The 10352-nt window shown below is 47.4% G+C and overlaps 1 protein-coding gene across 1 annotated transcript in view; it reads left to right on the top strand.

Moving 5' to 3' along the window:
* The first annotated feature begins 365 nt into the window (after nucleotides 1-365).
* Nucleotides 366-10352, top strand: part of ovca2 (OVCA2 serine hydrolase domain containing) — a 53840-nt gene continuing 43853 nt past the window's right edge. Inside the window, exon 1 of the mRNA XM_070858051.1 lies at nucleotides 366-434. The gene's annotated coding sequence lies outside the window, so the exon portion shown is untranslated. The remainder of the gene's footprint in view (nucleotides 435-10352) is intronic.

The raw sequence follows: 10352 nt of genomic DNA, 5'->3' as shown, positions 1-10352 counted from the left end.
GAATAATCATCCCCAGCAGCTGCAGGCACTTCGGTGCGATGATCAGGGACACACTGACACGAAGCACACTGCTTAATAACGAGGTTTAAGAACACAGGCGTCACGGAGCAACTTACTGGGCGAGGAAGTCACGCCGCTGTGTCACTTTTACATTTGGTAATCGCTGACGGGATGCAGCACTGCAGCAGGGACCCAAAACTAATTGCACCACACAATTGAAAGCCGTGAGCTATGATTTTTAAGCTCCTGGTCAGACTTTGCTGAATCAATACAATACCTGCCTTCAGAAGCAGCCTTCGTCACTGACCGGCACCCCCTGCGACGATCTTCCGGTTGACAGCTGGGAACTGGATTTTTGGCGCTTATGTTTCCGGGGCGACAACGGAGGCGGGACGGGAAAGTTACCGGCCGGGAATAGTTTGCGCCTCAGGAGGGTAAGTTTGGGGATCTGGGCCCTTGAGTCAGGGGGCGCAGCGCTAAGGGAGGCGTTGTACACCTCGGGTGGCGATAGGATGGGAAACTCCCGAGCTGAAGAATCGGGCCCCGAGAGACGCCTAGCGGGGAGGTGAAAATAAACCTAAAAAACCCCCCCCCACACACACACACAAAAAAACATTCATAAAACTTTGCCCACGTCACCACAAACACAAACCGCACAAAGATTTAAAACAAAACAAAAACACTCGGGCTTACCCTGCGGCGTACTTTGCCGTCCTCGGCGCCGGCTATGCTGGCCGCCCAGGCGGTCATTGCGGGCAGCAGGCCGGTGTTCGCAACCAGAGGCGTTGCACACCCGGCCCGGTGCAGCTCTTCCTGGCGGTGCGGTGCTGCTCAGCGCCGCCACAAAACCCGACCCGGGGGATCTCGGCGGGGCGCTGGAGACTTCACCGCCACCTTTCCCGCCGCTCCGCGGCGAAACCCGCAGCGCAAAGGACCGGAAAATCCAGCCCAAATTTTGAGTTTGTATTTTTCTTCTTCTAAACGCCACTCGGCAGGGTGACGACGTACTCTCCTGTTTCTCTCACTGTGTTGGTCATCCCAGTCCGAGATTTGCCGAGTGCAACAAAAAAAGGGGAAAGAACTTGCATTTCTGTAGCGCCTTTCATGACCTCAGGCCGTCACAAAGCGCAGTACAGCCAATGAAGTACATTTTTTGAAGTGTAGTCTCTGCTGTAATGTAGGAAGCGCGCCAGCCAATTTGTGTACAGAAAGATCCCATCAACATCAATAAGGTAATGACCGGATAACCTGTTTTAGTGATGTTGGTTGAGGGATAAATATTGGCCAGAACACTCCTGCTCTTCCTCGAAATAGTGCCCAGGAATCTCAGTTTAACGTCTCGCCCAAAAGATGGCAGCTCCGACTGTGTTGGGCTGGGAGCATTCGCCTGGAGCATTCCCCACCGCACCCCCCTAAAAAAAAGAGTAACAAAGTTCTCCTACTTCTTCAATCTGGCAAAATGACGTAAGAACATCTCTGTCCGTGGATCCGGTGTGACAGTAGTGACTGTGACAGTAGCGAGTGTGATAGTGATGAGTGTGACAGTAGGGGGTGTGACAGTGATGAGTATGACAGTAGCGAGTGTGACAGTGAGTGTGACAATAGCGAGTGTGACAGTAGCGAGTGTGACAGTAGCGAGTGTGACAGTAAGTGTGACAATAGCGAGTGTGACAGTAGCGAGTGTGACAGTAAGTGTGACAATAGCGAGTGTGACAGTAGCGAGTGTGACAGTAAGTGTGACAATAGCGAGTGTGACAATAGCGAGTGTGACAGTAGCGAGTGTGACAGTAAGTGTGACAATAGCGAGTGTGACCGTAGCGAGTGTGACAGTGAGTGTGACAGAGATGAGTGTGATAGTAGGGGGGTGACAGTAACGAGTGTGACAATAGCGAGTGTGACAGTAGCGAGTGTGACAGGACCAGCGGACGGCCTCAGAATCTGCCCCCCAATTGATTTTCCCCTTCTACCGCCCAGAATTCCCATTGGGACACCCATTGGTGGCACTAATGATGCTGGAGGCGAAGGTGAGCAGCGATTGCCACACGGGTTTCTGGAGGAACTAAAATCATTGGGCAAACACCTTAAAGCTACCGTTTAATCTTCTTACTTTGCCCTTGGTGTCAGCCGTGATTCAGTGAGGACAACCTCGCCTCAGAGTCAGAAGATCGTGGGTAAAAGCCGAACTAGAGACTTGAGCACATAATCTAAGCACTCCAATGCAGTGCTGAGGGAGGGCTGCACTGTCAGAGGTGCCGTCTTTGGGATGAGATGTCTGCTCTCGGGTGGATGTAAAAGATCCCAGGGCACTATTTCGAAAAAGATCAATGGAGTTATCCCCGGTGTCCTGGGCAATATTTATCCCTCAACCAACATCATTCAAACTGATTAATCTGTCATTTAATCTTAAATCCAGATTTTTTTTTTTTTCGTAGCCAATCTTTCCAATTCTTTGTCAAATCACAAACGCCAGAGGTCACCTTGCACACATCAAGGATCACTCTGCGCCAATGCTCTTAGCCAAAAGGCCTAGAGCCACTGCACCGTTCCTGGAAGTACTGCAATACCAGGTTCGTGCCATGGAGGTGGATGGGTCAGCACCCCCACCCACCTCCTATTTCTAATCTTAAATCCAGATGTCTCTGAACTGCATTCTTCAGAACCACCCAACAGCTGGGTTTAGTGCACATTATTAGGCCCACTCAGCCAATCAGATCCTTCCTTTTGTTGATTATGGTTTAAGAAGGGACTGAATCAATACTTGTCGAGAAAGCATTTTGAGCGTTATTGCGAGATTCGGGTCTCTAAAATGTCACACTGTTTGTCCGACATCCAGTTCTGGATGAACAGAAATTTTCTTCATTTAAATATTGGGAAGACTGAAGTCATTGTCTTTGGTTCCCGCCACAAACTGCGTTCTCTAGCCAGCGACTCCATCCCTCTCCCTAGCATCTGTCTGAGGCTGAACCAGACTGTTCGCAACCTTGGTGTCATAGATGACCCTGAACTGAGTTTTCGGCCACATATCCGCACCATAACTAAGACCGTCTATTTCCCCCTCTGTAACATCGCCCGTCTCCGCCCCTGCCTCAGCTCATCTGCTGTTGAAACCCTCATGCATGCCTTTATTATCTCTAGACTTGACTATTCCAACGCACTCCTGACTGGCCTTCCACATTCTATCCTACGTAAATTTGAGGTCATCCAAAACTCGGCTTCCTGTGTCCTAACTCGCACCAAGTCCCGCTCACCCATCACCCCCTGTGCTCGCTGACCTACATTGGCTCCCGGTTAAGCAACGCCTCGATTTCAAAATTATCATCCTTGTTTACAAATCCTTCCATGGCCTCGCCCCTCCCTATCTCTGTAATCTCCCCCAGTCCCACAACCCCCGAATTATCTGCGCTCCTCTAATTCTGCTCTCCTGAGCATCCCTGATTCTAACTACTCAACCTTTGGTGGCCGTGCCTTCAGCTGCCTGGGCCCTAAACTCTGGAACTCCCTCCATAAACCTCTCTACCTCTCTTTCCTCCTTTAAGACGCTCCTTAAAACCTACCTCTTTGACCAAACTTTTGGTCATCTGCCGTAATTTCTTGTGTGGCTCGGTGTCAAATTAATTTTTTGGGCCTGTGAAGCGCCTTGGGACATCTAACTACATTAAAAGCGCTATATAAATACAAGTTGTTGTTGTAATGGATCAGCTTGATTCATGTGGAGAGCTTGGGTTGGGGAAGGGGTGGATCCGTGACTGAGGTGGCCATGTGTGGACTATGTAAGGAGGAGTGAGCTTGATGGGCCAAATGGCCTTTTCTCACCCGAGCTTTGTGATCTTCAGATGTCTCAAAGTAGACCTGCAAAAAATATTAATTCCCACTTCTCCACTGGGAAAAGAAAGTCACCAATTACTGTGCTGTGGCTCAGTGGGTAGCACGCTCTCCTCTGAGTCAGATAGGTCGTGGGTTCAAGTCTGACGTGTGTGCAAAATTCCGGGCTGACACTCCCAATGCAGTGCTGAGGGAGTGCTGCACTGTCGGAGGTGCCGTCTTTCAGATGAGACGTTAAACCGAGCCCCCTGTCTGTTCTCTCAGGTGGACATAAAAGATCCCAGGGCACTATTTCGAAGAAGAGCAGGGGAGCTATCCCTGGTGTCTTGGTCAATATTTATCCTTCAATCAACATCGCTAAAACAGATTATTTCTCACGTGGTGTTTGTGGGAGCTTCCTGTGCGCAAATTGGCTGCCGCGTTTCCCACGTTACAACAGTGACTACACTCCAAAAGTAGTTCATTGACTGTAAAGTGCTTTGAGACGTCCTGATGCAGGTGCCTTTCCTTTCTAACGAGCAGCCCCAGATCTGATGTCTGCATTTAGCAAAGAGTGAAATGTCACTTGGGAAGCACCTCAGTGACAAGAAACCTCTACAACTCGTGGAGCTGACCAGCTGTTAATTCATCTGTTATGTGGTCAGGAACATGCGTATAAATATCCTAACGCACCAGGGCCCATATGGTGTCCTGTATTTCTGCCTGTAGGGGTAAAGATAAGTTGAATATACATTTACATAATTTATTCAGGTGTGTGGACTGAGATTCATTTTCTGATGTTTTCACAGCCCCAGGCTGCCCCAAGAATAGTTTTCTTTCACAGCGTTTGTGTAACTATCTATCTCTGTGACTCATTGGCACCGTAAATATAAATGTATTTTAAATTAGGCAATTCGGGAAGGAACTGAGGTAGGTAGTGCCCCTGTTGCCCATGGTTACCAGTAAGGCCCCATGCCAACAGTGATAGAATGCATTCATCATCTTGTTAAATTTAAAAGTGCCTAAAAGTCAGGGAACAAGAGATATACGCTAATTAATAGAGAAACTTCCACAAGTGCGACTGCAAAGACTGAAATGAAGTCAATAAAAAAAATGAATTAGATATAACTCCCCCTACGGCTTGGTGAATAAAGGTGGCTCTCTAAATGCTACTGAGCCGTACCGATCAGAAAGGGCCCAGGCCCAGGCCCAATCGTTGGTCTGTGGCTCAGTGGGCAGCACGCTCACCTCTGAGTCAGAAGGTTGTGGGTTCAAGCCCCCCTCCAGAGACTTGAGTGCAAACAAAATCCAGGTTGACACTTCCAGTACAGTGCTGAGGGAGTGCTGCACAGTCGGAGGTGCTGTCTTTCAGATGAGTCATTAAACTGAGGCCCTTCCTGCTCTTTCAAGTGAATGTAAAAGATCCCATGGCACTATTTCGAAGAAGAGCAGGGTAGTTATCCCTGATGTCCTGGGGCCAATATTTATCCCTCAGTCAAAAAACAGATTATCTGGTCAGTATCACATTTCTGTTTGTGGGAGCTTGCTGTGCGCAAATTGGCTGCCGCATTTCCCACATTACAACAGTGACTGCACTCCAAAGGTGCTTTGAGATGTCCGATGGTTGTGAAAGGTGCTATACAAATGCAAGTCTTTCTCTCTTTCTGTGTTGAGTCAACGGATGTCAACCAGGCCGGTGGTACATTTTTAACCATTAGCCTAGAACCGGGGGGGGGGGGGGAAATCAGCCAGGTTTCTCGCTCTTGATTGATAGAAGCTTGTCAGATGTCAGAGGATTGGATTGGGCTCGGCTATGATGGCCACACCCCCAGTTACATCCCTGTCAACACTTGCTGGGAAGAAAAGAAAGACTTGCATTTCTATAGCGCCTTTCACGGCCTCAGGACGTCCCAAAGCGCTTTACAGCCAATGAAGTACTTTTTTTGAAGTGTAGTCACTGTTGTAATGTAATAACCGCGGCAGCCGATATGCGCACAGCAAGCTCCCACAAACAGCAATGAGGTTATGACCATATTATCTGTTTTAATGATGTTGATTGAGGGATAAATATTGGCCAGGACACCGGGGAGAACTCCCCTGTTGTTCTTCAAAATAGTGTCGTGGGGTCTTTTCTGTACAGCGGAGGGGGCAGATGGGACCTCAGTTTGACGGCTCATCCGGAAGACGGCACCTCCGACAGTGCAGCACTCCCTCAGCACTGCACTGGGAGTGTCAGCCTAGATTTGGTGTTCAAGTCTCTGGAGTGGGACTTGAACCCACAACTTTCTAAACTCAGAGGCCAGAGTTGAGCCACGGCTGACAGTTGACAGCGGGAGTTTGAACCCAGGCGGTTGGAATCCTGATCGCTGGGCCGTACGAGGAGCCCTGCGAACTCGAGCGAGGTGAGGGATGTGCGAGGCACCCGTGGAAGTATTGCCCCATCACGGCATCAAACACGCTCAAGGGCAGGGGGAGAGATAACTGGAAGCGAGAGCTTACCACCCTGTGACCAGCCACTGAATAGAAAATCTCTTGCAATTGTGAGGCGGACAGATACAAGTCACTGTGGCCTGCAACATTCAGAGGCGTGTACTTCATCCTCAGCTAGCACTTTCAAGGAGGGGAGTAGTTGACATGTATGTGAGTGGGGTGAGATTCATTATCTATTATCTTATTAAATATTAAACATTCTGTTATGTATGTAACTATGTAATACTTGCCACCAGAGGGCGTGACTGTTGGAGTCCTAATGGTCACCTGCACACACGTGCAGGGCCAGTATAAAAGGTTGACTGCCATGTTGTTTAGGCACTCTGGAGTTGTAATAAAGAAAACTAAGGTTAGTGTTAAAACTTAGTGTTAAGTTTAGCTGACAGTACTCAGCCTCGCGGAGTTCTTCTACACACAATACATTCTTGCGTGGAAGCATGTTACACTTCAGTCGTGTCTGAAAAACAATCTTATCAGGTTTCGCATTGACTAGTTAAAAATAAAACAACACTTCAACACTTACCTCACTGTCTCTGAGCACATCTCTCAGAAACTTCCTTCTAAATCATAGGCCCGCTAGTCAGCCCTGATCTCCCACTGATTCTGTGTGTAACATTGAGCATTGGTCACACCCTGCAACTCACCCTGAGTGTACAAAACAATAACAGGTTGCATATAAGTGAAGTGATGGGAACTCAGTGAAGTGTCAGCCGTGGCTCAGTGGGGCAGCACACTCGCGTCTTGAGTCAGAAGGTTGTGGGTTCGGGTCCCACCCCATGAACAAAAATCCAGGCTGACACTCCCAGTGCAGTGCTGAGCGAGTGCTGCACTGTCGGAGGTGCCGTCTTTCAGATGAGACGTTAAACCGAGCCCCCCTTCTGCTCTCTCAGGTGGATGCAAAAGATCCCATGGCACTCTTTCAAACAAGAGCAGGGGAGTTATCCCCAGTGTCCTGGCCAATATTTATCCCTCAGTCAGCATAACAAAGAACAGATTATCTGGTCATTATCACATTGCTGTTTGTGGGAGCTTGCTGTGTGCAAATTGGCTGCCGCAACAGTGACTACACTCCAAAAAGTACTTAATTGACTGTAAAGCGTGTTGGGATGTCTGGTGGTTGTGAAAAGCGCTATATAAATGCAAGTCTTTTTATTAATATAATGCCTTCAACATTATAAGACGCCAATTAATGAAGGGATTGGACACATTGGGTGAAGAGAATGAACTGGGGAGATCTGGTTGTCAGGGAAGAGAAAGGTAACCAGATAATGTTCATTGAAGCGACTGGTCAACTTTCAAAGCGATGAATATTGCTGAATGCGCTGAGAATGAAAGATGGCATTAAGGAGGGAGGTGAAGATGGCCCTAAGATTCTTGTACTTGCATCATTTTTATTTTTAAAGAATGAAAGCAATATTTTACAGACGCTTAACGCTGACACACAGCCTAATTCTGTACGTGAAGATGCCACCACAGAATAATTAAAGCATGCTCATCAGCCATTCACACATTCCTGTAAACAGTCACAACAAGCTGGTTCACACAGACTTCCCGAAGAATCTGTTAAAACCGAAGGTAGTTTATCAACAGCAGCAACAACTTGCATTTATAGAGCGTCCTTAACGTAAAATAGCGTCACAAGGTGCTTCACAGCGGCGCAAAGAGAAAGATTGACCCCTAGCCAAAGAAAGACAGATTATGAGGTGTGATGGAGCTCCCCCTAGTGGACTACTGATATACTGCAACACTGCTGTAAATGATAAAGGATCGGCAAGGTCACATGATCACAGTTTATGTTAGGAGCCATCTTGTGTGTAGTGTGCGTCTTGGTGATGTCATAAGATTATATCACAGGAGGGGCGATCAAAAGGTGGGTTGGAAGGCAGGTCTTGAAGCCAGAGAGGATGGTAGAGAGAAAGAGGGATTGAGGGAAGGAATTCCAGAATGTGTGGCTTAGGCAGCTGAAAGCATAGTCGCCAATGGTGGGGCGAAGAGAGAAGAGGATGAACGAAAGGTCAGAGGCAGAAGAACTTAAGAGTTTTGGTGATGTAATGTAGGTACCTCTGAGCATGCTCACAGCTTTGTTGAACTGTTGGGTTGTGAGTGGCTTAGCCAGTCACGTGATGTTTGCAAGACTCAATAAAACCCCGGCCAGTTGGGTTCGGGGGATCCATGATGAGGCAGGTGGTTGTGAGCCTGGTGGATGAACTGGTAATGTGTAATGTGATTGTTAAACCTTTTGCGAATAAACCAATTAGTTCTTAATAGCAATGTGTTGCTATGAATTCTTAAGCAAAGAACCCATGAAACAAATACATTATAGGTGGGGTGGGGGCAGTTGGAATATTATAGAAGGTTACAGAGATAGGGAGGGGTGATGTCATGAAGAGGATTTAAACACAAAGATGAGCATTTTAAATTGGAGGTGTGGGGTGGATGAGGGACTGGGAGTCAATGTAAGTCAGTGAGCGGGACAGGATAAGGGCAGTAACCTGGATGAGCATAAAGGGTGGGAGGTTGGCCTGAAGTAACGGAGTCTGGAGGTGACTGAGGGACAGTTGGGAGTGTCAGAGGTAAATGGGCTGAGATAGGGATGGAAGCGGCTGATGTTACTGAGATGAAAGGAGGCAAAATTCTCATCCTTGTTTACAAATCCCTCCATGGCCTCGTCCCTCCCTATCTCTGTAACTTCCTCCAGCTCCACAACCCCCCGAGATGTCTGCGCTCCTCTAAATCTGGCCTCTTGAGCATCCCTGATTATAATCGCTCAACCATTGGTGGCCGTGCCTTCAGCTGCCTGGGCCCCAAGCTCTGGAACTCCCTCCCTAAACCTCTCCATCTCTCTTTCCTCCTTTAGGATGCTCTTTAAAACCTACCTCTTTGACCAAACTTTTGGTCATTTGCCCTAATTTCTTCTTATGTGGCTCGGTGTTAAGTTTTGTTTGGTAACGGTCCTGTGAAGCGCCTTGGGACATTTTACTAAGGTAAAGGTGCTATATAAATACAAATTATTGTTGTTTATGTCTAAGCGTGACATAGAGATTTGATTGTGATTTGAAGGGTAACAAGGAATGGTTGCTGGACAAAGCATTTTTATTACATTAATGGCAAATTTTCTGTGATGCTGTTTGCACAAGCCAGAGGATGTATTGTTTAATAAGGTCAGCAACATCGTACCATGAGGCAGCTCGTGCAGAGCACGGAGTGCAGCAGCATAGAGTGGCATTCGTGAGTTTGGTAAGTGGGTGAGTTTTAAGGGTTATTCTCTTTAAACCATTTGGAGGCTGGAGTAAATTGTTAGTGGCAATTGCCAGTAGCTTCTAAGTAAGTAGCAGTTTAATTTAAAGGGGAAAAGTTAAATAGTTGGGAATCTTTCAGGTTTAGGCAGAGAAAAACAAGGTAACTCTCCAGTAGGAGGTAATTAGCAACTAGTTAAAACCAGTTCTGTAAATGACTGACCAGTACTGAGTCATCTGACCTAGATACAGTTTAAAAAGAGGCAGCTCATGCAGAGCACGGAGTGCAGCAGCATAGAGTGGCATTCGTGAGTTTGGTAAGTGGGTGAGTTTTAAGGGTTATTCTCTTTAAACCATTTGGAGGCTGGAGTAAATTGTTAGTGGCAATTGCCAGTAGCTTCTAAGTAAGTAGCAGTTTAATTTAAAGGGGAAAAGTTAAATAGTTGGGAATCTTTCATGTTTAGGCAGAGAAAAACAAGGTAACTCTCCAGTAGGAGGCAATTAGCAGCTAGTTAAAACTACTTCTGTAAACGACTGACCAGTACTGAGTCATCTGACCAAGATACAGTTTAAAAAGAGGCAGTTCGTGCAGAGCATGGAATGCAGCAGCATAGAGTGGCATTCGTGAGTTTGGTAAGTGGGTAAGTTCGGGCAAAAGGGGGTGGCAGGTGCTGTTTTGTCTTGTTTTTCCTACCAGTGCTGACATTAGAGCAGCTGATAAGGAGTGCGAGAGTAGAAGATGGAGGACCAGAGACCAGCCCAACCAGCTGCAGACAAAGATAGAGGGGTGCGAAATCGAGAGGTGACATCACAGCCAAGCTGGTA

This window comes from Pristiophorus japonicus, chromosome 16, assembly GCF_044704955.1.
Source record: "Pristiophorus japonicus isolate sPriJap1 chromosome 16, sPriJap1.hap1, whole genome shotgun sequence".
Taxonomy (NCBI): Eukaryota; Metazoa; Chordata; class Chondrichthyes; family Pristiophoridae; genus Pristiophorus; species Pristiophorus japonicus.
Note: the sequence above shows the minus strand (reverse complement) of the source record. Positions and strands in the feature narration are given on the sequence as shown.